The 27,616-nt window shown below is 44.1% G+C and overlaps 2 long non-coding RNA genes across 5 annotated transcripts; one reads left to right on the top strand and one right to left on the bottom strand.

The window, feature by feature from the left end:
• Positions 1–710: 710 nt before the first annotated feature.
• LOC309371182 lies at positions 711–9,763 on the top strand. 4 transcript variants are annotated; one of them, XR_014168847.1, is made up of 4 exons: positions 711–924; positions 2,958–3,060; positions 7,856–7,921; positions 9,493–9,763. It is a non-coding gene; the product is annotated as an uncharacterized lncRNA (long non-coding RNA). The 4 variants fall into 4 exon arrangements; XR_014168846.1 differs by lacking the exon at positions 7,856–7,921; XR_014168849.1 differs by lacking the exons at positions 7,856–7,921; positions 9,493–9,763 and adding an exon at positions 5,775–5,795.
• On the bottom strand, positions 1,336–13,464 carry LOC309371260. Its single transcript, XR_014168981.1, has 2 exons — positions 13,179–13,464; positions 1,336–1,484 (listed from the first exon to the last, which is right to left on the bottom strand). It is a non-coding gene; the product is annotated as an uncharacterized lncRNA (long non-coding RNA).
• Between the last annotated feature and the right edge of the window lie 14,152 nt (positions 13,465–27,616).

The raw sequence follows: 27,616 nt of genomic DNA, 5'->3' as shown, positions 1-27,616 counted from the left end.
GAGTCTTAGTACAAGTAGATACCATATTTTTTGCTCTATAAGATGCACCAGACCATAAGACGCACCTAGTTTTTGGAGGAGGAACACAAGAAAAAAAATATTCTGAATCTCAGAAGCCAGAACAACAAGAGGGATCGCTGCACAGTGAAAGCAGTGATCCCTCTTGCTGTTCTGGGTTCTGGGATAGCTGCGCAGCCTGCATTCGCTCCATAAGACGCGCACACATTTCCCCTTACTTTTTAGGAGGGAAAAAGTCTTATAGAGCAAAAAATATGGTAAATAGGTACCATTGTGGCGGGAAGGTAAATGGCATTTCCATGCGCTCTGGCACTCTTCACAGTCCTCCATGGACCAGTAGCAGTTTAGCCATGCTGGCCACATGACCCGGAAAGCTGTCGGTGGACAAACGCCATCTCCCTCGACCTGAAGCGAGATGAGTGCTGCACCCCATAATTGCCTTTGACAGGATTTAACCACCCAAGGGGTCTTTACCTTGTTACCTTTTTCTGTGCCTTTCTTTCAGCAATGCTGACTGTGTGGACTCTCTGTCACAAAGCTTCCTTTGCTGCTCACTGCCTGTGATGCCATCACTGCTCCCCACACAGCTCAGTCTGTGATGTCACTGCGGCTCAGCCTCTGTGACATCAGCATTGCTCAAGCAATTTGCTGCCTGAGGCTTTATCAGTAAGACAATACTTCAGTGTACACACACACCTCTCTTCCTAGTAAACGGCAACTTCCTCAACAAGGACTTGGACAAATAAGGAAGTCTTTTTTCACTGATGTCTGGGACCAAAGAAGGCCTTCAGTGTCTTCCTCGATCTCGTTTTCACAAGGATTTGAAAAAAGGCAACATGAATGTTCATCCATTCTGATAGCAAACCATTCACCTGTTCGCCAGAGTGGAATAACGGTTCCTTCCAGGTGAGTAGCTTGCCAGATCAAAAGCTTAAATCACTATGTAACAGATGGGTGCATGGAGACAAAGCAGGAGGTGAAGGGAGAGGAGGGCTGGTAAGTCCTTTGTGAGTCTGTATATTTCTTTTACATATATGGTCAGAGGGGAAAGGCCCACTCCCTCAAAAAAATGCAAAGCCAACTAATCACGAAAATCTGGAGGTGAGTCCCATTGATACTTGGCCCATCCGGTGATAGAGAGCAGCAGGTTTTTTGTGGGCCTGGGAATGTAGCAAAGCGCAGAACGTTATCTATACAGAAGTGTAAAATTAAAATAATGGCTGGGGTTGGGAAGTGGCTTTGTCCCCTTGCTTTTCTGGAAACTCACCTTGAAAGAAGCACAAAACCCCAGACAGACCACTCTTTCACCACCACCACATTTGACTGTCCATTTTAGACATGGCTTAATAATGGCAACATTGTAGAGAGTAAAGGGAGAAACTGCAGGCTGATATGGAGACATTTCAGTGGTTGAAAGTCATGGTTGACAGTCCTGGACTCTTGGAAGATGCCGCCTTCATTGTTACCTGTGAGAAAAAGAGCAACTGACTGTTCTCAGAGGTAGTGGCACACATAGATACTTTTTGAATCTGGACCTTTGTCTTGTGTGCCCCCTCCCTGTTTAGATGGCAATGTCCGTTACTTCACTTGCTCCCAGATTTGGTAAGCCAATTCTGCTGCTTTGGGGGATTTTTCCTCTCATTCTTCTTAGTGAGACCCTGGACTTCTGCCCCAAAGTCCTACCTTAATGGTCCCACTGCACACTCTTGAGCTCTATGATTGAATTTAGGCCCTGTTCTGATGCTACAAAACTCTTACTTCTCTCCCCCCCTTTTTTTTCTAGACATAAATGCCGCTCCTGGCTTTTTCTAGGGATTCAGAATCTTGTGTTAGTAGCTTGTGGGGTTTTTGTTTTTGATCAACAGACAAACTTTGAACACCTGTGGGACATGGATGCCATGTCACAACCTGGCTTTCGAAAGACCGGGCATGTTTCTTCTCATCTTTCATCACCTTATGTTCTGAGGCAATATATGTAGCGCTCTCCTTTCCCGTTACAAAGCTCTGAGAGGAGGGTTTGAGGGCTTAACCTTCGAGATATCAGGCCTAGATGCTTTTGACGCAGTCTGAGAGGTATATGTGTATTTTTTTATATAAGAAAACACTGTATGAAAGATTAATATATTCTCCTCTTCCTCCTCCTCTTCCTGGGAATTCTCATCCTGAGAAGGACTTTCAGCGAAATACAAATACATTGTTAGGAAAATATAAATACAAAATAAATACATCTAACATTTGGCATTTGGACCAAATAGTTCTCTATGCAAACATGGCTTCATGTCTGGATAAGTATGAAGAAAGGAATGGAGAGGGATCTGCTAAAAAATGGATTTACTGGTATTAAAAATACACATTTTTTTCCTATTGGAAATTAGGCACTGACAGCATAGTAAAGTTTTGCTACAACATGTAGTATTATTATTATAAAGCAATTATTAGCATCTGGCACAGCTTGTTAGCAATATCCATAAATCACACCCAGATTTATTTGAATAAAGATGGACACACATGCCACAGACTGAAATTGATAATTTGGGGATTTTCTAAATCTCTTCCTGCTGTGCTTCATTTTCTTTCAATAGTCTTGAATAGTCTGGGTTATGTATCTTTTTATATACCATTTGATCAGAAAACAAGAGCTGGTTTATGTTTCTCTTTCATTATACCTGATTGGTAATTCCACATCCAAATTACAAGATTCCACAAGTTTGGTAAATAGATATTTTTTAAAAAGGAATTTCCACTTTTCAGAGATTCATACATATATATATAAGCTGTTTTTGCTAGCAGAGCTCCCACACATTTCCATGTAGTTTCAGTTTGTGAAGCAACCTGAGGGCACTAGTCTACAGGGGTGGAGTGAGGAAACGCTTCACAGTAAAGAGCTGCTTTCTTTTGCCAAGCTATAAAATAATCATTTTACATCAAACTCCGGTCAGGTGCCACAGGTGGAGTTTTCACCTGGACTCAAGAACACCTCAGAAGCTCCTGCCCATTCCAACTACTCAAACTTCCCTCAAAAGCCACTGCAGGAAGAACAGGGTAAGCATGGGAGCAGCTTCTGCTACAGCCCACACAGCTTAAACGGGAAAGGGAAAATCGGAGATCCCTCATGTATGAACAGACGAATGCTTTTGAGAATACACACTGGTGTTTTTGTGTTGTTGTTTTTAAGGAAACCTGCTCAATCCTCCATTCAGGTAGCTCAAGAACTACAGGCAGCCCCCCTTTTACGCAACGGTTGGGTTCCAAGACACCACACACCGGTAAAACACACATATAATTGAAACATATTGAAAAAACCGGCAAACGCCTCACTCTGCCCCCACCCCACCCTTTTAGTGGCATTTCAGTGACATCTTTATGATGTTTCTGGGTCACTTCTGGGTTCAGTGTGATGCATGTATACACCTTTGTGCACATATTGAATGCGCATAAATGGGAGGGCTGCCTGCATTAAGCTATTTCAAGAACTGTGCAGAATCATTCATATGCCTCACTGTATGAAAGGATGTGTTGCTCACTGCTCCCATTCTGTCCATGGCTCTATCTACCATTCTTTTATCTGGTCACCGGAGAGGTGATCTATTCCAGACCTCAAACCCCAAACAAACTCTCTTCCTCTCTCCTTACAGGAAAGTGTGTCTGTCTCACACAATCAGCTTTCCTCAAGAGCCAGCCGAAACTCATCCAAATAAGCCCCTCCCCAAACCAAAACCAAAACACCATCAACAACCCTACAAGGACCAATCCTGTCCTTTTCCAAGCTCACACGGTCCCTCCAGCCTTCTTGTGCTTTCTCAGTAGCCATTCAGGTTTTTTCTCTCTGTGGTCATCTTTCAAACCCCTTCATCCCCTCACAACTCCTTCAGCCTCCCTCACTGGCTGGCTGTTCATTTGTTCTGCTAACTGCTTGCTCACCCCAGGCTTCCCTCTCCCTGTTATATGTGCATGAAAGCAGGCAATGAGGCAGGTGGCAGCACCAATGACATGTTAACATTGAAAGACTCTCCTGGTCCACCAGTTGGTCTGCTCAGTTGCTTGCTCTAACGGTCTGCTCACTTGTGCTGTGGGCCGTCCTGCTTCTCTTGCTTTGTTGCCTGAACTCTGAGAGTGCAGCTTTCTTATGATTGAAGTGTAGAGTGTTTTAGGACTGGGACATTTACAGGGAAACCAAAATGCTTGTTTACAAAACTATTGTACTACCAACCTTACTGTATGATTGTGAAACATGGACCACTTATAAACACCATCTCCAACTCCTCGAAAGATTCCATCAATGGTGTCTCTGAAAAATTTACTTATCACTTGGGACAACAGGCAAACTAATACCAGTGTACTGGAAGAAGCAAAGATCACCAGTGTTGAAGCAATGATTCCTCAACATCAACTTTGATGAACTGGACATGTTGTGCGGATGCCTGATGATCATCTTCTAAAGCAATTACTCTATTCTGAACTTAAAAATGGAAAGCATAATGTTGGTGATCAACAAAAGAAGTTTAAAGATTGTCTCAAGGCAAATCTAAAAAAACCCAAACCACTAGTTTTGGGAAACACTTGCCTGCGAGTGCTCCACTTGGAGAACAGCCTTTACCAAAGGTGTCATGGGCTTTGAAGACACTCAAGGAAGGCACGCTTGGCAAATCCACACCATGATAAATTCCTGCCCGGAAACCAATGTCCCCACTGTGGAAGGACGTGTGGATCCAGAACTGGCCTCCACAGTCACCTACGGACTCATTGTTAAAACCGTGTTTATGGAAGGCAATCTTTCTCGGCTAGGAGTGATTGCCAAAGAAGAGAAGAAAAAGAAGACATGCTGCAGTCCCATCTACTGGCAGCCATGCAAACTGCAGAGCGACACCTTTTTCTAATTACAAAATTGTACGTAGGAAGAAGAAAATTGCCTGAGGAAGACTCAGTGGATGGCAATAGGTGCTACAAGAACTCCAGGCACATGGCAGTAGACGTCTGTGCCTCCCGCCAGTTATCTTTCACTGCAGGCCTCAAATGAGTAAGGATGGGTTTTTAATAGCTGTTGCCAAATCCGAAGCCCTTAGTGATCCCATGCCCTTGAATAATAACGAGATGTGATGGTAATTAGAAGAGCAATGGAGTAATTACCTCCATTCTTGCTAAAATATGGTTGGATGGGCTGAAATGAACCAAAGTATATTAATAAAGAAGGAAGAGATACAGAATCCCATTCATCTCACTGTCAAGTAAATGCTCTGGAAAGGTTAGCTTTATGTAATTTGGATGTTTCCTCATGGGTGCATTAGTGTGTCTGTGCTTTTTCTTGAGGGGATTTTATACTTCAATCATAATGACAAGGTACCGGGTGCTTATTTTACTGTAGTTGCGTATATATCCCCAGAAAAGAAATATCCTGAGGTTGTACATTTATGCCCCCTCCCACCTTCGTTAAGGGAAAACAAGGTTGTACTTTTCAAAGGTTTCTTATATTGTTAAAAAAAGGAAAGTGGGTTCCTTGTTCCCTTGTGAATTACCTTGTGCTATGAAATCCAAGTGGGTGGCTGTTTCAAAACCTATACTGTTGTGTACTGCAGTCTAGAGTTGGCATTGATAAAATTGGGAGCGACTCTGTTGGATAGAGGAAGCTAGATTTTCCACACACATGGAAATTATCTGTTACACATGGTTTTATAGGCCACCTGGAAATGCACTGCAAACCATCCAATGGTCCATGGACCATTGCTTGAGATTAACTGATTTATTTCATTTCCCTTTAGGGCAACTTTCTGAGACAGAGGATAAAATAGGAACATTTCCGTTCTGTGCATTTCACATCATGGTTTGCATTCCTTTGACATCTTGTTAACAATGAAACTGAAGGCAATTCCTGTTATTTAAGGCTAAAGCTGTCTAATTTGCTGTTTTTTTTAGCATTATTATTATTTAGAATTGTCCTGCATACATATCAGACTCTCATCCTGGATCTTCATATTGCTGCTGTTTCAAAATAGCCTTTAATTTCGGATGCAGGGTTATGATTTGCCACATCAGGTGTCAAAATCCACCAAGCTATTGTCGCCATCGCAGCCATGAGGGCAGAACAAATCAAAGGATGCTGTTAGATAGCCATGCAGGTAAATAGGGTGTTCCTAACAGAACTGGAACTCCATAGACCAACACCTACATCTTCAGAAGGGTGATGCACAATGGAATAGGTTTGGCAGCTTTGCTTATCACAGATGTCCATCCATTGCATTGTGATTTCCTCGCACTCCCCCTTCTGAAAATACCCCCCCCCCCTTTTAACCAGGACTCCTCCAATAAGTTCCTCCCACCTTTTTTGACTCACCACTGGGTAACTGGAAGGTCTGCGGTTCAGCAAGTAGAATATATACCATGCATACAGAACATCTCAGGTTCATTCCTTGGTATCTCCAGGTAGAGATAGGAGAGACGGCTGTCTGAAATTCTGGAGAGGTGCTATCAGTTAGTGTAGGGGCAATGCTGAATTAGAAGGACCCATGTTCCTGCTCAGGATAAGATAAGATTGTTCTATGTTCCTATAGTCTCAGATGATGGACAGGCAAGGTTTCCCTTTGCTTTGCCGAACCTTTTCCCCATTTTGTTCCTTGTTGTGGGAGTGGCTGCCAAGTTCCAATGCTTCTGTTGGCTTCTGTTCTTTCCCCATCAACTGCACCTGGTATTTATGCAGGTGTGGGGGAGCCCAAAATGCACCAAATGGCCAGCCACCAAAAACATGTCCCGGCCGTGTTTACTTCTGGCCGAGCCAGTTGCAAAGCGACATGGCAGCAGACACCAGCTGTCTCTGCCCCTTCACAGCTGCATTTCACGCCCTTACGAATTGGTATGTGAGTGAGTTTCCATCTGACTTTTCAGCTTGGTCCAACATCTAAAAAAGGACTGCATTAGAAAAAAGAACTGGCACTTGCATTTTCAGTGTGCTGTGTAATGAAGGAATGCATTGATTTGGAGAAATGCTTCATCTCAAGTCAAGTTTAAGACATGTATGCATGGATTTAAAAATAAACGCTAAACCCTTTCTTGCCTCCAAGAGTAGGTCCATATAGGTGGAAGCACTTTCTAAAAGAAAGATGGAACAGATGTTAGGGTCTCATCCACACTTTTGCTTGACCTGTATTTTGAACGTATTGAGCACTGATTAATTCCCTTGGGTCTGAGAGCTTTTCTCATTCTGTGACTGGGCTTGTAAAAACTTGATCTTACTGCTGAATCAGATCTTATCAGGTGTGCGGAAAAACTGGAGAGAGATTTTGCTTAACTGAGCTTCAAATTGTGGATTTTTGCAAGGCACAGCCATGGAACAACAAGGAAAGCTCTCAGACCTGGAGGAATCAATCAGTGCACAATACGATCAAAATACAGGTCAAGCAAAAGTACGGATGAGCCCAATGTTTTTTGGGGGGAGAGTTTGATGATTAGCTGAGTTTGATTCTCACTAGGGTTGCTGACTCTTGGAACCTAGGGATGAAGCAAAGAGTAGCAGTGTGGAGGAAGTCTTGAAAACCTTCAACATCGGGCAGATGAGAGGAGGCACTGGAGATGAGGGTGACCAGCCCTATGCAGAGCTTGTCTGAGGCGCAGGGTAGGAGTCTTGTTAGAATATTTTTTCTGACATGACAGTGTAGGTTTGGCAGGCCCCTGATGGGGCCCACCAGCTAGCCTAGACCCCTAATGGTTTTCAGTAATTCATAGGGAAATTGGCACTGGAGCTCAGTTTTGCTCCTTCAATGAATTTTTCATGTATCCTTGCATGTAGTTAGAGATATTAATTATTGGCCTTTCAATGTGCTCTTGTATTGTTCTTATTTTAAAGCAGTTGACTCATATTTCACGAGCAGGCAGACTCTGACGAGGGTGATGGCAGGAAATTGCATTTTGCTCAGTAAGCTTCCTTTATTGTTTTCTCCCTTTCCCTTTGTTTTCCAAATCCATTTCTCATTTGCGCACCCTCTCTGTATATCACTCTGCTACGTTCTTGGGCGGCACATCAACAGGAAGCAAAAGGATGTGATAGCGATCTGTGGCACGTGTCTGACAGGCAGCCCATTGTTTGCTAAGATACAGGGGGCTGCCTTATTATGAGAGTCATCATGCAGAATCAGGTAGTAAACCAGGGTGCAAGACTTCTGGGATGTACTGGCTCAGAATGCAGTGGAGGAGGTACATCTGGCAGATGCTCACAATTTCCCCAGAAGTTTGGCATCTATCCAAATTTGCTTTCAGAAAGCTAACATGGTGGTTAGATTAGCTCTTCATTGAACATTCATTCAGATTTCCTTACAGGGCGGTTATATGACAATGAACATTCACCCTGATTCATTTGCAGGGTGTTTACACATCCCTATTATTCATTTATCCTAGTGTTTCCCAAATTTGGGTCTCCAGCTGTTTTTGGACAACAACTCCCATCATTCCTAGCTAGCTGGACCAGTGGTCAGGGATGATGGGAGTTGTAGTTCAAAAGCACCTGCAGACCCAAGTTTGGGAAACATTGCTCTATCCCATACTTTTCAGTGCATTTCCCTGTCACATTCATAACCACAAAACCTTTTTATTCCAAGTGAATTGACTGTGCTAGGAAACCTTTTCCACTCCAGATTTTGATGAACTACAACTCCCATCAGCCCTGGCAAGCATGCTCAAGGGCCAGGGATGACAGGAGTCAAAGTTCAGCAACATCTGGTGGTCCCAAGAGTGGCAGAGCATTTTACTCACCGTCATGAAAACAAAATTTCTGGAATGTGTTTGAAACCCACTCATAAAACAGCAACTCTGTAGGCACCTCTAGCCTTCTTCCAGTTGTGTGAGTTTACTACATGCAGGGAGCTTTTCAAATCGGGGGAACATAGCAAAACTTGCTCACCTGTGTATGATGGATGATAACCCACCACCTTGTTCTGTGTGATATGTGAAATAGCTCTGAAACAGACTGCTGGTCACCTAGCCCAGGAATATATATTCTCCGCTGTCTGCTGGCAGCTTTCCAACCAGAGTTCCTGCCACTTTTGATCCTACAACCCCTCCCCTGGTTATTCAGAGCGTACAGCCTGCCTGAACTTTTGTTCCCCTGTGCTCTCAAATATTCCATGGCCAGAGCTTTTGAAAAATCTCATGGATAGCATCGTTGCTATTTTTTAAGTCAGTGTATTGCATTGAATTCAGAGCTAATGCTGTATTACTGACCCAGTAACTCAGGGGACGACTGCAGCGCCACCTGGCCTTTCTCCATGTTCGGTGCGACACTGACATCTTCCGGCCCTTAACCCTGCCAATCTCGGAAGCAGGGCCAATGGGTTTTCTTTTTTTCTTTAGAGCAAAGATGAAGCATAATTAGCTTGGTGAGAGCTGTATCGATCTTCCTCCCATCTCAGTTCCTCATATTCTGCCAGAAGCATGCTCCAGTGCTTTGTGTGACCCATTTTGCTAACAAACGCCTCTTGTTTTTAATCGCAGGCTCTTTGCTATGATCAAGACAACTGAAGCAGCTATTAGGAGCTTGTCACAACAGTCCAACAGGGCAGTCTCTGATACAATTCTGTGCGAAGTGACTAGCTATTAGGAAGAAAGCAAAAATGCCCAAGATACCCACCATCTAAGCAAGCTGTGGTTTTAATTTCCTACGGCTGTTGTCCAGCTGGGAAGTATAAATGATTCGCGCTCCCCCCGCCCCCTTGGGAAATCTCGCATAGTTGATTTAACTGAGGTAAAGCTGATTGCAAATGCATTAGGTGAAATCCAGTGCTCTATCGACTTCAGTGGGTCACTTCTGAGTTTGGCTTAGTTGGATATCAGGCTGAATTATGATATCACACACAGGTTTGTTGTGTCGTGAACTTTCATAGGCAAGTAAAGTAACATTAGACAAAAAAAAGCTCCACATGTGGGAAACCCAGCCAGATGGGTGGGGTATAAATAATAAATTATTACTATTATTATTATTATTATTATTATTATTATTATTATTATTATTACTACTACTACTACTCAAGGAAGTGAGCCAAGCCACATGCTGTAGAGGAAGGCAGCAAGGCTACATTTATAGATAAATGCAAAAGCACTGATCTTGGGATGCCTCTAGCTCCAGTCGTATGCACACTTTCATGTGAGTTAGTTCAGCTGAGCTCAGTTGCCCTTAAATATCCGAGCAAATATGCTCAGGAGGGCCAGGCTGCATAAGTGCTCTGCAAAAGAGAAATGATTGCAATGAAGAAGCAGGAGAGGAACCCACAAAGAGGCAATTTGGCCCTGCATCACAGCAGGACATTTCGCAGGAAACAATCCTGGAAATGAAAGCAACTGGGAAAAAAGACAGACAACCAAATTATATTGGGAAAGAGCAGGGCAACAACTTGGAAATATTTGGGATAATAATACAACCCAGCCCTGTGATCATTATAGCAATGATTTTCCATAAAGGGAAATGGAAAGCTTCAATCATATGAGGCATTTAAAATCATCCACGTAAAAGGGTATCAGCACTAAAGAGTACGGGCAGGAAGAATTGTGCTCTGGAAAGGAAACAAACAGATTTTCTGATCTAATGTGTCTTTTTCATATAGTAAAAAGGGCAGGGCAGCAGTAATGGGAGTAGCCTTGACACACCAAGTTTTATGAGATGCATCCTAGAAGAAAGTAAGCTTGTTAATGGGTTTGAAATGGATTTGAATGGATAGGTTATTGAGATTCCCAGATTCCCCAGAATTTCTTTCCCTTTTTAACAATAATTTTTATTAGTTTCCAATTACAATAATCCAATGGTAGCCTCATTATAACAATGCCAAGTTATAATACAATTACTAATCCCAATCATTCAAATGCCGAATTATAAAATTTAGGTGGCCTCCCGCATTATAGAATTGATGGTTTGATTATTTAGGTACAATAGTACCTCTGGTTACATACTTAATTCGTTCCAGAGGTCCATTCTTAACCTGAAACTGTTCTTAACCTGAAGCACCACTTTAGCTAATGGGGCCTCCCACTGCTGTGCAGCCGCCACACAATTTCTGTTCTCATCCTGAAGCAAAGTTCTTAACCTGAGGTACTATTTCTGGGTTAGTGGAGTCTGTAACCTGAAGCGTATGTAGCCTGAAGCGTCTGTAACCCGAGGTACCACTGTACTTCTGCGTTCCAAAATTTTGTTCATCTCAATTACATTCCCTTATACAACAACTGCAATATTAACAACATCCATTCATCTTGACACATTAAATTATTTCTAAAGCTATAGGTGAAGCATTCAAACTATATCCTTATTCCTCCTGTGTGTGACAATGACCGCTCCCCGCTTAAAACGGGGGGCGCCCTTTGCGTGGACGCGTGCAGCCCCTAGACCTGGAGCGGCTCCAACAGCATAGGCTAGGCTTTGCCTTCCCTCAGGTGGGATACCTGGAGGTCTCCGCCTACCTCAGTCAGTTGTCCAATCCCACCTGGGGGAAGAGTTGCCAAGGAGACCAGGCCAGGTAGGGGAGGGATTACCTGCCCACACAAAGGAGGATCTTACCTGGGAATTCTCACTTGGCTCCAGAGCTTCTCCCACCCTACCCACCCTCAGTCAATGTCTTATGTTGCAGGTCAATTTTCCTCACAGGTTTTGCAGGTTAATTTTTCTTCACAGGTATGCGGGCGCTGCTACGTTAAGGTCGCTGTTAAAGGGCCGGAAAGGAATTTCCCTACATTGGCAGGTTTCGCCTTTCCCGTAGCAAAACGTCACAACTTTGGCGGTATCAGGCCTTGGGCGGAATCCTTTTGTCCATCTTCCTCTTTGCGGTGGCAATACCAGGGTTCCCCATTAAAGGGGTTTCTGAAGGGAGGCTTTGACCGTACGCCGGAAAGTCGTCATTGCTCTCCCCTGCGGCGGCGGCGTTACGGGGGCGGCTTTCTCTGCTTGAACATATGTTCTCCAGAGCCGGCCCATCCCCCCCACACACACTGGATAACCTTGATGCTCCCTAGGTCCCCGGCTGGGGACTGGGGAGGGAGAACGCCCAATGCCTGAGCCAAGGTCTACCCACATTTGAAATTTAAAAAAGTTGTGGCCAATTTAATCCCATAGCACGTTGTCTTGAGTCGTTATTCCACAGGACGGGGGGACCGTGCAGGATCTGGGGACTCCACCTGTCCACGCAATTATCCATCATGCCTTGGGTAGAGCTAATATCCCACTGTTGTTTCAGAAGTTCTCCATTGCTTCATTCCCCAGAATTTCAGCCACAGTTCAAAACTCCAGATGAGATAGGAGGAGGAGAAACTACTACTACTTTTCAAACCTGCATGATCAAGGATTTTCTTTTCTTTCTTTTTCCTGTTCAAGAAGGTCCCCATCCTAAGTCCCATACAGGCTTCAAAGATGTGCTAAAAGATACTAACAAACTGAACAGAAACTTCTTACATTAGCACCACCTGCTCTAAAGAAACCCAAAATTATGGGTCAATTTGCATGTTCAAAGTTTCCTATCTTATATATATATATATAATACTTTTTATTAATTAATTTTAACATATATATAATACGTACCACTTATTTTTGGACTTCCATCAGCACCTCTGATGATCCACCATTTTAACTACTTTTTATGCATTTCTTAAATTTATATTACCTTTAAATATCTTAACTAATCATCCTCCCCCTTATCCATTTTTGCAATAATTCCAATAATATTCCTCACAAAACGTCGTCTGATCTTCCCAAATACATTTCAAATAATTCGTAAATTTACTCCAATCGTCTGTGAATCTCTGGTCCTGCCGATTTCGAATCCTTCCTTTTAGTTTATCCAGTTCTGCATAGTCCATTAGTTTCATCCTCCATTCTTCTTTTGTTGGTAATTCTTCTTGCTTCCATTTTTGGGCCAATAGTATTCTTGCTGTCGTTGTTGCATATAAAAACAGCTTACATTCCTTTCTGTTTATATCACTCCCTACAATGCCCAGTTAAATACTTTTGGTTTCTTTATCAATGTATATTTCAACATTTTTTTCATCTCATTATATATCATCTCCCAGAAGCTTTTCACCTTTTTACATTCCCACCACATATGATAAAATGTTCCTTCTTTTTCTTTACATTTCCAACATTTATTACTGACTTTATACATTTTAGCTAACTTAACAAGTTTCCTATCTTTTTCTACACCTACCTAAAGGAGAGAGACTGGCCACCATAACATTGTGCTCCTGTGGCCTGGCCCAAAGACTGAACATGGACCTTGCCACATCCTGATGTTGCCAGCCTGAAGATGAGAGACTTGCAATCTCCTGCCACCTGCCAGAAGGTGAGGCAATTGGCCATTATTACCTCATGCTAATGTTGCCTACTTCAAGGAGCAGGCTGGCAATTGTGACCTCATGATGATGCTGCCCAACTGAAGGAGAACTGTTGCCTATTGTGACCTCAGGCTGAAGTTGCCTGTTTGAAGACTGACTGGATCAGACTGCCAGAGAGGCACTGCCATCTAGCTGAGTTTTTTTCAAGATGTGGGATGGCTACCCTCTAGCTGCCAGACAGTAGCAGTCTCTCCTTGTGCTAAACTGACCTGCTCCCTCATTCCGTTAACGGGGACCACTGAAGAGCTGGGAGCCGCCATTTTGAAATGAGAAAGAAGCAGAGGCAGAGAGTCAAGTGAAGAAAGGTTTGCAGTTACGGAAAGCCATCGCTAACTGTAAAGCAAAGCTAAATTTCATAAAGCTAAAACTAGGCCTGGGAGAAAATTAAAATGCTGGGTATTTTTTGGCATCGGGAGAAGCAAGCAAACAGGAAGTTTGCCACCTCTGCGGTGAAAAAGGAATTATGCTGAGCAATGATGGTACCAATTTCTTTCACTCTGCAATAAGAGAACTTGCCTCTCAGTTGTCCAGCAAACCCATTTTCTCCTCCCTGAAACACCTCAGATGCAGCACTGTGGTGGTGTGGTGTGGGGGGAGCAGGGATGGAAGTCACAGCAAGAAAGTCTGGTGAAATTATAAAGTTTTTTGAGCAAAAGGAGACAGGTGGTAATGGTCCACACATCCCTGCCGCTTTGGCGGAGAAAAGCTCTGATGAGGCTAATAGCTGTTCCAGACTGGCACTGTTTTCGGGTGTGATTCTATCACATACTGGCAAATCCACTTAAAGTTCTGCACTTAAAGTTGCTATGGAGTTCTTGCACAAACAAACACCCCCCCAATTGATGTTTTGCAATTTGAAAAGAGATGGGGAAATGAGCCACAAAGTGTGGCATAAAATTTGCATGGATAATGATTGTTTAACCACTATGGTTGTGGGTTTGAAACCCACCCGGTGATATTACGTTGAAGAGCAGGTAATAAAAAAGCAAGGAAATAAATAATAAAAATGACCTGTCCACAAACAAATCTGAATGAATGCTTAGTAAACAGGTTGTTTAGATGTGACTTGATGTCATTTCTCGGGGCATTTTTGAACACTGGGTTCAGTACAGTACTTAAAAACATAGATTCCTCAGATCAGGGTGGCAGATCTGTGAGGCTCAGTAGTGTTATGAGAGCAAACTCTGTTTGATATTCCACTTTATCCTTAGCTAAGGGAGTTTATTGGTTGAGCAAAGGATGTTCCCGTTCCCTGAGACAGTACTGTTTGGAACACACTGAACAGAGAGAGAGAAAGAGAAGATTTGGCTCACGGTTTGCACACACCATTCTGCTCATGTGCTTTAATCCTGAGGTAGAAATGAGGACAACACAAGCAATAAGATGGCAATTCACACAACATGATGATTCAGTTGCTTGTCCCTATGCTGGGGCTCCTAGCCAGGGTGCCAATTAGAGAGGGTTTCTGAAAAGTTCAGTTGAAAATCTCCCACTTCTTTCACATTTTGCAATAAAACACAGGGAGGAGAATGGGGAAATAAATATAAGAAGGCATCCCAAAGGGGGGCAGGGAATAGCAACAACCAAGTACTGGTAAAGAGAGAGAGAGAGAGAGAGAGAGAGAGAGAGAGGGAGAGGGAGAGGGAGAGGGAGAGGGAGAGGGAGAGGAGAGAGAGAGAGAGAGAGAGAGAGAGAGAGAGAGAGAGAGAGAGAGAGAGAGAGAGAGAGACTAAGGATGTGTGTAAAGCACTCCCCAACCCCCATTAGAAATGTTTTGCTAATCTTACCAAACTTCCTGCTTCTCCCGAAACTCCTACAGATATACCGCCTGAACAGAACCTTCTAAATTCACTATATATTGTATGTAGCTTTAGGCAACTTCTGCTTAGAAAATGGTCAAAATCTGGGTATCCTACATGGTGACAACCAGATGATGTGGACTCCAACTCCCATCAGCCCCAGTGAGCATGGCCAGTGTTCAGGGATGATGGGAGTTTTAGACAAACAATACCTGGATAATACCACCTTGGCTACCATGATCAAGACTCTTCCTTCCTCCCCCCACAAAAAGCCTACCATTGTCTCACCTGAGCATGAACTTCTAAATTTGGGTCAATTTCCCCCTCAGACAAAGTTTGGTAGCAACTTATAAATATGGAAAACCTTCCAGGGAAACATGGCTGATTTTATCAAATTCATGATAAATTTCTTATCAGTCAGGCCAGTACAAACTTGCCTGTGTTGACCCATCAAGCTGAATGAAGCCTAATAGTCATGACTGTGATCTTCCAGTTTCTTAATAACCTTCCTATTTTTTCTAGTTCTGGGCAAGAAGTGAAAATTAGTACTGATTCAAACTGGGGGCAAGTATGTTGCATGAACTGTTTTGTGCCTCAAAAAAAAACATCATCTTTGTTGGTGAAACCTGAGAAAATGCTCCTAGACGATATCTGTTGTTTTTTAAAATAATAATAATAATAAAACAAAATAAGACTTTTTGTGTCTTGGGACATTGCAATGGTCTGGAAAGCACAGCTGATTGGCCACAAGAGTCCATGACATCGATACATGTGATTATATTATGAACAGAACAACTCCCACCTTTTCATAGAAAAGCAATATGGCGCCAAATCAGCAACACCTGCAGAAAAAAACAGCAGTGAAGTAGCACAGAAAGGAATGTGTGAAAGAGGAAAGAGTTTTTTTGGCCATCTGCTTATGACATGGGTTGCCAATGTGATGTTTGTGGGTGTACATGTGCTGCAGAAGCTTTCCCCGGTGCCCACCGGGTCCCATTCACCATCTCATCCCCAATGAAGTAAGTTTTGAAAGGAAGTTTGGGTGGATTTCTGCTTCTGCAATGGGACTCCTCCCCACCTCTTCTCCCCTACATATGCCCCACACCCTCCCCATATCAGCTACAGGGGGTTGGGGGCATCTCCAGAACCATTTCAGGTGAAGCATCGTGGGATGATTGAGGGAAAGAGTCCTCTAGCAAAAGCCTAAATCATTACGCTGATGGGATGGTTACTGAGAGCTACACTGGATATGAGCCCTTTTGTTGGAGCACAGCATATGCTTGGCTGCAGTGAGTGCATGGCTCCTGTGACAATTTCTCCAGCTTGCAGATGTGTGGCCAGGCTCTACCAGGTTAGTGTCCCTTGCTTTATGAGACTGCGTTCTTGATGTGAACTAAATCTCATGAAAACTTAGCCTAGCATGGGGACAAACAGGCATTTGATCAAAGTGAGTTGCCATATATAATGAAAAGACTGGCTTTTGTTTGATGCGCAGCACCACAGGCCTGCTAGAGATGACTGGTCATAGCAGGGGCATCCAGACTTGTGTCAAATTTTTGCTTCTGGTGAAATTGAGGAGTGAAAAGAAGTACACATAGTTGGCAAGGGAAATCCCTCGGATGAATAGGGACGCATGATAGGAAGCTGCAGATTGTGGTTTCAAGAGCCTACAGCTGTACTTCATTCCACAATAAATGTGTCCGCTTTCAGTTTTGCTTGGTGTGTTGTTTTTTTAATCGGGGAAAGCCTCACAGATGGTGCTTCTCACAAAGATGCTGCACCATTCTCACGAGCAATTTGGAACAATTTGTTTCAGCTCGCCGAATTCTCCCATACAGGCAAAGCACAGAGCGGAATGTTGTCGTCGTTTTTTGCATCACTGCTAAATAACACAGAAGGCGAATGAAACATATATAGCAGATGTTGGCATGCTATTATGCTGCTGTTGTGCTCCCCCCGCCCTTGCACCTCAACAAGTCACTGGGGCGAGCTTCGCACAGAAGTGGCACTTTCCACAGCCTTCGTGCGTTGGAATGCTTGAGTGGTGTAATCCTCCATGTGGCATTTTTGCAGGCTAATTTGAAGAGTTAGAAAGCAGTCAGAAGCATCGGCCAAAAGGCTTAGCATAGGTCTTCTTAGCTATATGCGTTCACAAGCCTGAAGGACTTTTTCAGGAAAGAAAGTAGGGCATTTGCTTGTATCCCAGAAAGAGCCTCTCCTTGCTTCAAGGCTAACAAGTGATCCTTTCACCAAAACGCAGCTGATGGATGGGCAGTGGGGATAAGTGTGCACACCCCACCTGGGGGGGGGGGGGATTAGTAGGCCATGTAGACAACAGTTGGGAACCACATGTAGGCTGTGGGTTGCTTACCTGTGACCAAAGAGGTGGACATGCCATTTAGCAAAACCAGCAATGTCTGAGCATTTTTAAAAATATAAATGTATATAAAAGCTTTTCGTGAGCTCCCGTATATTACCAAAGATATTGAATTCTTCCCACATCCTTGCAGCTCAAATGATGTGAACTAAGACCATTTCTTTTCTAAGGAAAGGGGGGAAAGCTAAGTAATGAGAAAAATCTGTTCATACTACTTAAACAAAGTCAGTCTTAGATTTTATAGATTTCCATACAGAGTGATTCTGATAAGTTCTTTAAAAAAAAGTCAGGCCATAGCACTAGCACTCTAGTTTATTTTGCTGTTCTTCTCTTTAATTTAGTGTTGATTATGAGGCATAAAAAGACAGTTCCAATTAAATTTACACCATACTTCAATTGCCCATGGCAGACTGAAAATGCAATAATCTCTTCCAAAGATTGCAATAATCTTTGTACTGTGTGTCTTTTCGCAGTCAAGCATCAGTAAAAGATTTAAGGACAGAAACTCAAGGAAGATGGATTCCATCCCTTTGTTAACATTCCCTGTTAGAAAGCAAAGTGCCTGTAGGAATCCCACATCTTTTAAAATGTCCACATTTTAGCTCATTGTCCTTCACTGAAATGATGAAAATCAGCAATAAGGAATGAAGAGCTTTGGTTTTAAGCCTTCCCAGTGAAAAATAGTTTAGAATTCATTTGGTAAAGCTGAATTCTGAATGGGTACACTGCCCTCTTTTTTAAAGTTTGCAGTGAATATTTCCTCTGTTGTTGTTGAGTTTAAGGGGGGGGGGACCTGAATAAATGATTGGACACCTCTACTTCCTTGAGAACTTCTGAATGAAAGTCACTTTAGATGTTGTGATTGAATCCAGAAATGAAATGTTGAGACACAAGTTCTGAACCGAAAATAACTGCTAGGATTTGCAAATGAATATTGTGGTTCGAGGACCCGACCCCCGCGAAGTAAAATGAAGACACAGGGACATGTGATATAAGGTTAATGGGCTAGAAAAGGCCACAACTTTATTGATTACAGCAATGAAAAGGTATTGGCTTAGGCATTGGATCGCGAAACAAGTGGGTTTATTCACCAGGGGTTCATCACCTGTTGATGCTAATCCAACTATAGGCTCACCCCTGATGTCACCGAGGGTCGTGCCATGGCCTCCCGCCAAGCAGGCTTCGGACGGAGTACACGACCGCCAGATTCCATTAACGGAATACCCCTAGAAATTGAAGGCATAGGCGATGGCCACACCTAGCACTTCAACACACCACAACACATTATTCCAATGCCTAACCTACCCACCAATACCACCAAAAAGTTGTGACGATTGCTACGAGGTAGGCGAAAAAACCAAAAAGCCTAATGCCAAATGGAAAAACTCCTACCAGGCCCCCTGGGCAACCGGGGCGACCAACCTAAGGTCCATAGCAAGGCCAATGACCTAAGCCCTAACTCAAAGGGAGTGGAGGGTGGGTGACTCGCCCAGGACGACAAAGAGAAATGAGGCCGGGGGGAGGCTGGCACTGCAGCATAAAGGCTGCTGGACACGCCCCCCCATGGCACCTGGTTGGATGGCCACCGGGGGGGGGCGTGAGTGCCAGCCAGGTGAGCTGGAGGCAGGGGGCAACGCCCCCTGCTAGAAGCGGTGCTCGGGCTCCCGTCCACAACCACTCCCCTCTCTTTCAGGGAGGAGAGTCTTTGTGGTTCGAGGACCCGACCCCCGCGAAGTAAAATGAAGACACAGGGACACGTGATATAAGGTTAATGGGCTAGAAAAGGCCACAACTTTATTGATTACATCAATGAAAAGGTATTGGCTTAGGCATTGGATCGCGAAACAAGTGGGTTTATTCACCAGGGGTTCATCACCAGTTGATGCTAATCCAACTATAGGCTCACCCCTGATGTCACCGAGGGTCGTGCCATGGCCTCCCGCCAAGCAGGCTTCGGACGGAATACACGACCGCCAGATTCCTTTAACGGAATACCCCTAGAAATTGAAGGCATAGGCGATGGCCACACCTAGCACTTCAACACACCACAACACATTATTCCAATGCCTAACCGCCACCCGAGCTAAAGGCTCGCCGCCAATACCTTCAACGCTGCAACCAATCCCAGATGCTTCTGCTGACGCTAGCTAACCAAATGTCGTTCCCCAGATCCGATAAGTGGACGCCGTCATTCCGGTATAAAGCTTGGTCGCCGATCCGGATACGGTCATGATAAATGACTCGGCCATACATAAAGCGCACCCAACGGGCTACCGCCCGATTTACGAGTTTCCTGGTTCTTTCAATGGCCATACAGCTTTGTGCACTGTGCCAAACAGTTCTTTTCAAGAAGCAGGACCAGAACACCGTTGTTCTGGGACACAAGGCTGCAAATGCATTCAAGTCTCTTTTTATGCTCCACAACAAGTCCACACTCCTTCTGTTGGCGAGGTCATTCTCCCCAAATGAATTGCAAGGATGTCGGGAGGGCCGCACTTGGCTACTTTCTACCACAGCAATGGCATAAGCTCCTCCCAACGCATGCCTCTTGTCGAAAACCAGGAAACTCAAACACCATGTGGAAGGCCAAGATTGTGTGCAAGGCCGCAGCTCACCGCTTGTACGCGGGCCCAATGAACTATACTGTGGACGCAACACCACACGCTTCTCCTGAGCATAGCTGGGGGTAAAAGACAGAAAAGAAAAGGCGGATAAGTAGGGTAAAGCGCTGCAGGTCGCATATTAGACTTATAAGCATTGGATTTCCCACCGGCCCATTTCTTTGATCCTGTCCGCCGGTAGCCCCAGGTGCGTGGCCGTGGTTGCGGTGCCAATCCTAAATGAGTGTGCAGCGTACTCCTGGGAAGATAGACCACAAGCCTCAATAGCCTTGCGAAGTACTCTGGTGAATTGGTGCCTCAACAAGGGTGACCCATCTTCATGGACCAGAAACGGACCCGGGCTGGGCGGTCTGAGGTAGAGGTACCGCATAGTGTACTCTACCAAGCATGGGCCCTGCTGTGCCGACGCCGTGAGCTTAACTAGGACACCCTTACCAGCCTGATCAGTCTTGGACTGACATATACGCACTGTCATGTTAGAAACGGACAACTGCACGTCCTCGCACAGGAAGCCGTGTGTTGGACCTCGTGCACTAACTTCAAACACCACCTCACCAACTCTAAAAAGACGACAAAGAGAAATGAGGCCGGGGGGGAGGCTGGCACTGCCGCATAAAGGCTGCTGGACACGCCCCCCCATGGCACCTGGTTGGATGGCCACCGGGGGGGGGCGTGAGTGCCAGCCAGGTGAGCTGGAGGCAGGGGGCAACGCCCCCTGCTAAAAGCGGTGCTCGGGCTCCCGTCCACAACCACTCCCCTCTCTTTCAGGGAGGAGAGTCTTTTCCATGTTCTGTTTCTAACTAAAGTCATTCCTCCAGTGTGGGTAACTTTCATCCTAGGATTATTTGGTGGTGCTCAGTCATACCTCATCCCTCATCCCTCGTCCCTCATCCCTCATCCATGTGTCTGCTTGGCCCTGTGCTGGTTTTGAAACCTAGAACCATTTGCAGCAGAGATTCTGAGTCCTTACAGTCCATGCATCCATATCATGTGCTGAGGGTGTCAGTCTTTGTCTACATCCACACAGCAGGGTATTCTGTTTTCCTAACATTTTCCTAACTGTTAATTTTTGGGCTTTCACATGATGTAAAACTCACTTCCAGAAATATAGCAGAATATAATGCAAGTTTAGTGCTCCTGTCCATGTTATTTACTTCCAGAAGTAATCCATTCACAAACAACATGGAAATGAGTACTAAATTTGTGATATATTCTGCTACATTTCTGGAACAGGCTCTTATGTTGTGTGAAAGCTCAAACATAATGTGGAAATTAGCAGTTAGGGAAATGTTGAGGGGAAAGGGAATAAATCGCTATGTGAATTCAACCTAAGATACCCCCTCCCAATTTGCCCTGGATAGGTGAGGCAGACTAATCTAATACATTTCCTTTTCCATCTCCTCTCCAATCAGCTGACCCCAACACAGGTGTGGACAATGCCTTTCTATATAAATGTAGAATCCAGAATTGGCCTCCACAGTCACTTAAAGACTCATTGTTAAAACCATGTTTATGGAAGACAATCTTACTCGGCTATGAGTGATCACCAAAGAAGAAGATGTGTGTATATGTGTCAGGGTTTTATCAAGCAACGAGATTTACATGAGTGTTTAAGGGTGCATATCTGCCATTTGCACATACCTTTGTTGTCAGAATGCACAAGTCTACCCCATGATTTCTGCATTAAAAATGGAGCCATGAAGATATACTGTACAATTTTCAAGAACAACTGCTGTTCCTTTTCCTTGGCTGAGCTACTTATCCTCTCCAGCCTCTTATTCTAGTCCCAAATTCACTAAGGCATCTAATTTTACTGCTCAACACTATGATCATCTTTCACCTCTATTGCTCCTTTCATTGGCTTCCCTTTCTCTATAATATCCTCTCCAACTCCTGGTACTTTTATGCAGAATCACCAGTTTACTCTTTCTTTTTGCTTAGTGCCCTTTCTCTCTCTGTGTTCACTCCCTACCTTGTCTCTCTGTTGCTTCTTATTACCCCCATAATCTGTTGCCCATTCCCCTTTCACTCCTTGTGGTCCCTTACCAGAGGAATATATATGGGGAAGGACCATAGCAGTGCACCTGTGTCACATGCAGAAGATTCAATCTCCAACATCTCCAGGTAGCGTTAGGGAAGACCCCTTTCTGAATCCCTGGAAAGCAAGTCTAGATAAACTGTGTTGCATGGATCAATGATCTGACTCAGCATAAGGCTTCTTCCTATACATCCCTTGTGACCCCTTACCGCTGGGATTTCTTGCCCAAACCATCTAGCTAAATCTTTCTCATCCAAGTGCCTCATTTGAGATTCATCTCTGCATTCAAAAACTTCTGCACTGATCCCCTTTTTCTTCATCTTCACATTGCTCCAATTCCCAATCCTTGTGTCACTATTAGATGGTGAACCCTCCATTAGACTGTTTTGGGTTTCTTCTCCATAAAATGCCTCAGCAGTTCTCGCTCACAACAGAAGATTCTTTGCTCCACTTTAGTTAATTATACTATAGTTCTTGCAATCCCCTCCCCACCCACACACTCAGACTCAAGACAGGGAATGGGCCAAATTATAGGCACAGCTTTAGCCAAGCATTTGAAAGCCAGTTTTTCCAGACTCAGACCATGCTTGCTACTAATATAAGAGCTGGAACACTGGAATTGTTGAGGAATTTCTTCAGTCTGCATTTGAAAGCAAACCAACCCAAGTCACGCTTCCTCAACTAATACACAGATCAAAACACAGTAACTCTTTGGCATTTCACTTTACCAAATTTGACAGTTCTCAGCTCAAAAGAATGTCCAAACATGCATATCACTTTAGATTAAAATACAAGGACACATGTTGTTGTTGTTGTTTTGAAGCAATGGTGGTTAGAGTGTTGGGCTCAGACCTGAGAGACCATGTTTCAAATCCCCACTCAGCCGTGAAGCTCACTGGGTGAACTTGGGTCAGTCACTATCCCTCAGTCTGAACTACCTCACACAGTTGGTAGAGAAAGGGGGATAACATGTACACCACCTTGAGCTCCTTAGAATAAAAATGGGATAGAAATGTAATATGACAATCAGTAAAACAGAACACAGAGAACCAAGAACACTAGAAAGACATGGAACTGAGTACAACCAGACAGAACATGGTTTCCAGAACAGAGGCTTGCCTAAATATATGACCCAGGAGTGTGTGAAACAGGGGGAAATTGCTCCCCTTACTTTTCTCCCCCTGCCCCCAGCCTTCACATTTCTAGACCAGCTTGAAATCACCTCATCCACAACCTGCCTGCAAAACTAAAAAAGGAATGATGGGAAAAGATCAGATATTATAATAGTAATTAATAATGATAATGATAATGTTACAAACTGAAGGTTTCAAATCAGTATGTTTTCAGTTAGTATAGTAATTATTGTAAGGAACAGAAGTAGGTGTGTGGGATTGTCGGTTCACCGATGTACTTATAAATAGCGTCAAAACCCGCCTCAGGTATAACTGTTAATTACTTCTGCCTTTCTTTCTGTCCTGAACCACCAGCAACATACCCGGAATACATTACAAATCCTTTGCAAAATGAATAGTCACCATAAGACAAAAAATAAATTAATTTTCTGGAGTTAAAGTCTTCTGGGTGTTGAATCCCCCAGCGCCAATGGCATAATGCTCACATGGGGAACAAATATAGATGCAATGCTGCATGCCGTTTTCAAACTTTCAAAATAAAAAAGCCATAAGCAGGCATCCAGTAGTCTACATAATCAAATTATGTGTCATGGACTGTGCTGAGGAGGGCTGCTCTGAGGAGGGAATGGTGGGAACCTTGCCCTTCCCCTGCTCCTGGTCAGGATCATCCCTGGCACTCTCTCCAAAACCCACATGAAGGAAATGAACTGGTGCTACAAAAAGTCTTGCTTGTATTTGTTTGAGGATTATGGGGTTAATTTGTTGGCTGGTTCACTGTTTTGCCCATTCAAGTTGATAGGCGCCACATATTAATTAGAACATTTCATTGCAAATAATTTCTGCCTGTGAAGGATAGAAGCCATTGTTTTCCTTGAAGCCTTTGAAATGCAGGTGTATTACAATACAGATCTAGGGGGTTAATTAGTCAGGGACTTATTTAAGTTTCAGACTCAAGGCAAATCACAGAGACAAGGATCACATGCCAGGCAGATGGCTGTCAGAAGATCTGCAAGCCTCCTGAGTTGGTAGGATCGTACAGCTCGAGGGAGAGCTGGGTCAGGGTTTTTTAACTAGTTTATTTTGCTGTAATTTTTTGCTCCAATTGGGAGGGATGCTTGTGCATGCATGTAAACCTTTCTTACGTTTAATCCTTTCCCCTGAGAACTACCTACTTTAGCTGTTTTATAAACTTTTAAACTTCCATTTGCCACCCATGTTCCAGCCAAGTTCTATGCTACAGTGGTACCTCTGGTTAAGAACTTATTTTGTTCTGGAGGTCCGTTCTTAACCTGAAACTGTTCTTAACCTGAGGTACCACTTTAGCTAATGGGGCCTCATGCTGCCGCCACACGATTTCTGTTCTCATCCTGAAGCAAAGTTCTTAACCCGAAATACTATTTCTGGGTTAGCAGAGTCTGTAACCTGAAGTGTCTGTAACCTGAAGCATGTTTAACCCAAGGTACCACTGTACTTTGAAGTGTTCACAAGGAGACATGAGGGAAGTGTTAAGGCCATTTGGTGGAAGGCAGCGGTCAGGAGCCTAGGAGCCCTTGATAACACAGTACACAAGTCGCAATTAGCTTGACAATTTATTGCAAAACAAACAATTAGCCTCGGACGCTCTATCCGAGCTTCCATACCTTACGATTCAGTTGACCCTTCTGAGGAGTTCTTCCTGCTTCTGCAGAATATCCTGAACCTATGACCCTTACATTTCTGGTTTTGTTTCCTGTCTAACAGCTTTCCCATACGTCTACTCCTTGGGCTCATAGGATTAATTGCCTCCTCTTCCGGTCAGGAAATGCCCCCCCTGCTTTCCGAGCCTGCATATGCTTCTTGAGCAAGTTGACTTCTCTCCATCCCATCCCATCCTCTGCATTCCTTTCAGTGTGGGGAGGAGAAATAGACAGCCGACTGCTCCCAGCTATCTGAGAGAAATGCAAGCTTTCCTGCTGCTGGCTGCTTCCTAACTCATGCTGTGCCTCTCAACTTGGGGCAGATATGTTCATGACAGGAGCTGATATCAAATAAATATTTTCACCTGGTGGCAGTGAAATGATCTACAGGGAAGGTTGAATGGCAGGGGTGGATCTACTATGAAACTAATGAGGCTTATGCTTCAGGGCTCCTAATCCTGGAGGGGCCCAGAAGTGAGTTTAGTCTACATTGCTTAAAGATCTTGGGTCTGGTAGACCCAATTTGACAACTCAAATTGATTAATTATTTGTTGCAAGGGCAGCTCCCCATTTGCGTGCCTTCAGCATGTGTGTGACTACTGACACGCATGGCATTCTTGACAATGGAAGGGGGCAGGGCAGGCTTACGCTCATCCTGCTGACACACATGGTGCCTTGGGACATGACCCCACAAAAATGGGGAGTTGCCTGTATATATTTCAACCACCCGAAAGGTTGGGAGTCAGTAGCAGAGATGCTGTAAAGATGTGATGATCTCTTGCACAACAACCCCATTGAAGAAGGTAACCGTGGTTTCCCTGACCCTGCTTGCTGGTTGTGAAGGGGCCTTCATAACAGTTCAAGCTTCAGGGCTGCTAAAATGTAGGTTGGCCACTACTGAGCGAGCAAAGGGGGACCCTCTGCTTGGCCAAGATCTAACCCCAGGGAAGCTGGGATGCTGCTGTGGCCCACGGGCTTCTCCTTTCTAGTCAAGTCCTCCTTGTGTGGACATCATGGGGGCAGGGCCTCAGGGGTGGGGCTGGCAGAGGCAGGGCCAGGGTGCACACACCTGGTCTTTCTTCATGTTAATTGTGCGGTGTATGAAATGCCCCATTAGGGCTAGTAAGTGAGCAAAATCACACCTCAATTTGTCATTCATTTTCTTTATACGGAGTGAGCTGGAATGTCAGCTTTGCCGTGGGACAGATGTGATAGAGAGGTTTTTGAAATCTGCGTCAATCCCTGTAAGCACCATGAAACACATCTCCTAGATCTATTGCCCATCAGCAATGGACATAAATCTAATCAGGCTAAGCTTCCCTGCTGCCACAATTTAAGGGCCTTGGGTGGTTTTGGGAGCTCTACCCACACATCCTCATTCAGTTTGCGCTTCTCTCTCTCTCTCTCTCTCTCTCTCTTTTGCATTGAAGAAATAATAATAAAATAGGAGAAGGAGCAATCAGTTCAACGCTGCTAATTACTCAGTTGCTAATGTACACAGAGATCTGTTCCCAAGACATTTCGAAGAGACTTAAGGGTTGAACGCTGAGCTCATTTGCCTTCTTTCTGTGTAATATAAAGAGACAGCCTGGAGACAGGAGTCGATAGTGGCTGAAGTCCAGAGGGAGGGGAAATTTAAAATTCAAGCCTGTATACAATTCTCAATCAGGGGGGAAATACACATAGATTTATATTTGTAGATTGCCTCATTGTAATGGATTGGGAGGGGGTGTCAAAGGAAACACAGAATGAAAATCAGTTTAAAAGCTGTTGATGTCCCAAATTGGTGCCTGGGGATTGGGATGGATGGAGGGTAATAAATGGATGTTTATTCCAAACAAGACAGGGGTGCTTCTCGTCAGGAAGGAGATGGACTTTGGAATAGGGATTCATCCTGTTTTGGATCAGATAGTCCTCTTCCAGAAGAAACAGGCTGACAGCCTGAGCGGATGTTCTCCTGGATCCTGCTCTGCACCTCAGTGCCCATGTTGCAGCTGTGAATCAATGGTACCTCTGCTCATCTTAAGCTAGTGTACTAGCTGTTTCTGTTCCTGAGGCAGTCCAATCTGACTATGATAGCACATGTCTTAGTTGTGGTTGAATAAAACAATGAACAGGGTAGTGACACAATGACTACTGCAATCAACACAAGATAATATCCCCAAGCCAACTATCTGTAAACAAACAATAAATGTTCACAAAAATGGCAAAAGTAGCTTTTTTCCTAAATAGGTTTTATCTTGAACAATTGTAAACGCAGTAATAAAGAATCCAGTTGTGGTATGCCAGTGGATCAGTGCTCTGACGTCGTTCCCATAATCTGATGTTTCATCACTAAAGAGTTTTGTAGTAAATAATATGCATGAGATAACAGTGTGTAAATGACTTAAAGCAAGGGTATATCTGTACCCATCTGCATGTTTCCATCAGGAGAAGCATAGAAAGAGGACAATGTCCTTCAGCTGTGCAGAATGGATTACTGCAATGCCTTCTATGTACATGAGACAAACTTTGAAGAGTCTTCAGAAACTTCATTCAGTCCAGAATGCAGTGGTGAGAATGTTGCTGGGCACTTGCCCACGGATTCTTATTATGCCTGTCATGGCA

The sequence above is a fragment of the Podarcis melisellensis genome (genome assembly GCF_964234715.1).
Source record: "Podarcis melisellensis genome assembly, chromosome: 5".
Lineage (NCBI taxonomy): Eukaryota > Metazoa > Chordata > Lepidosauria > Squamata > Lacertidae > Podarcis > Podarcis melisellensis.
This window is presented reverse-complemented; position numbering and strand designations above follow the sequence as displayed.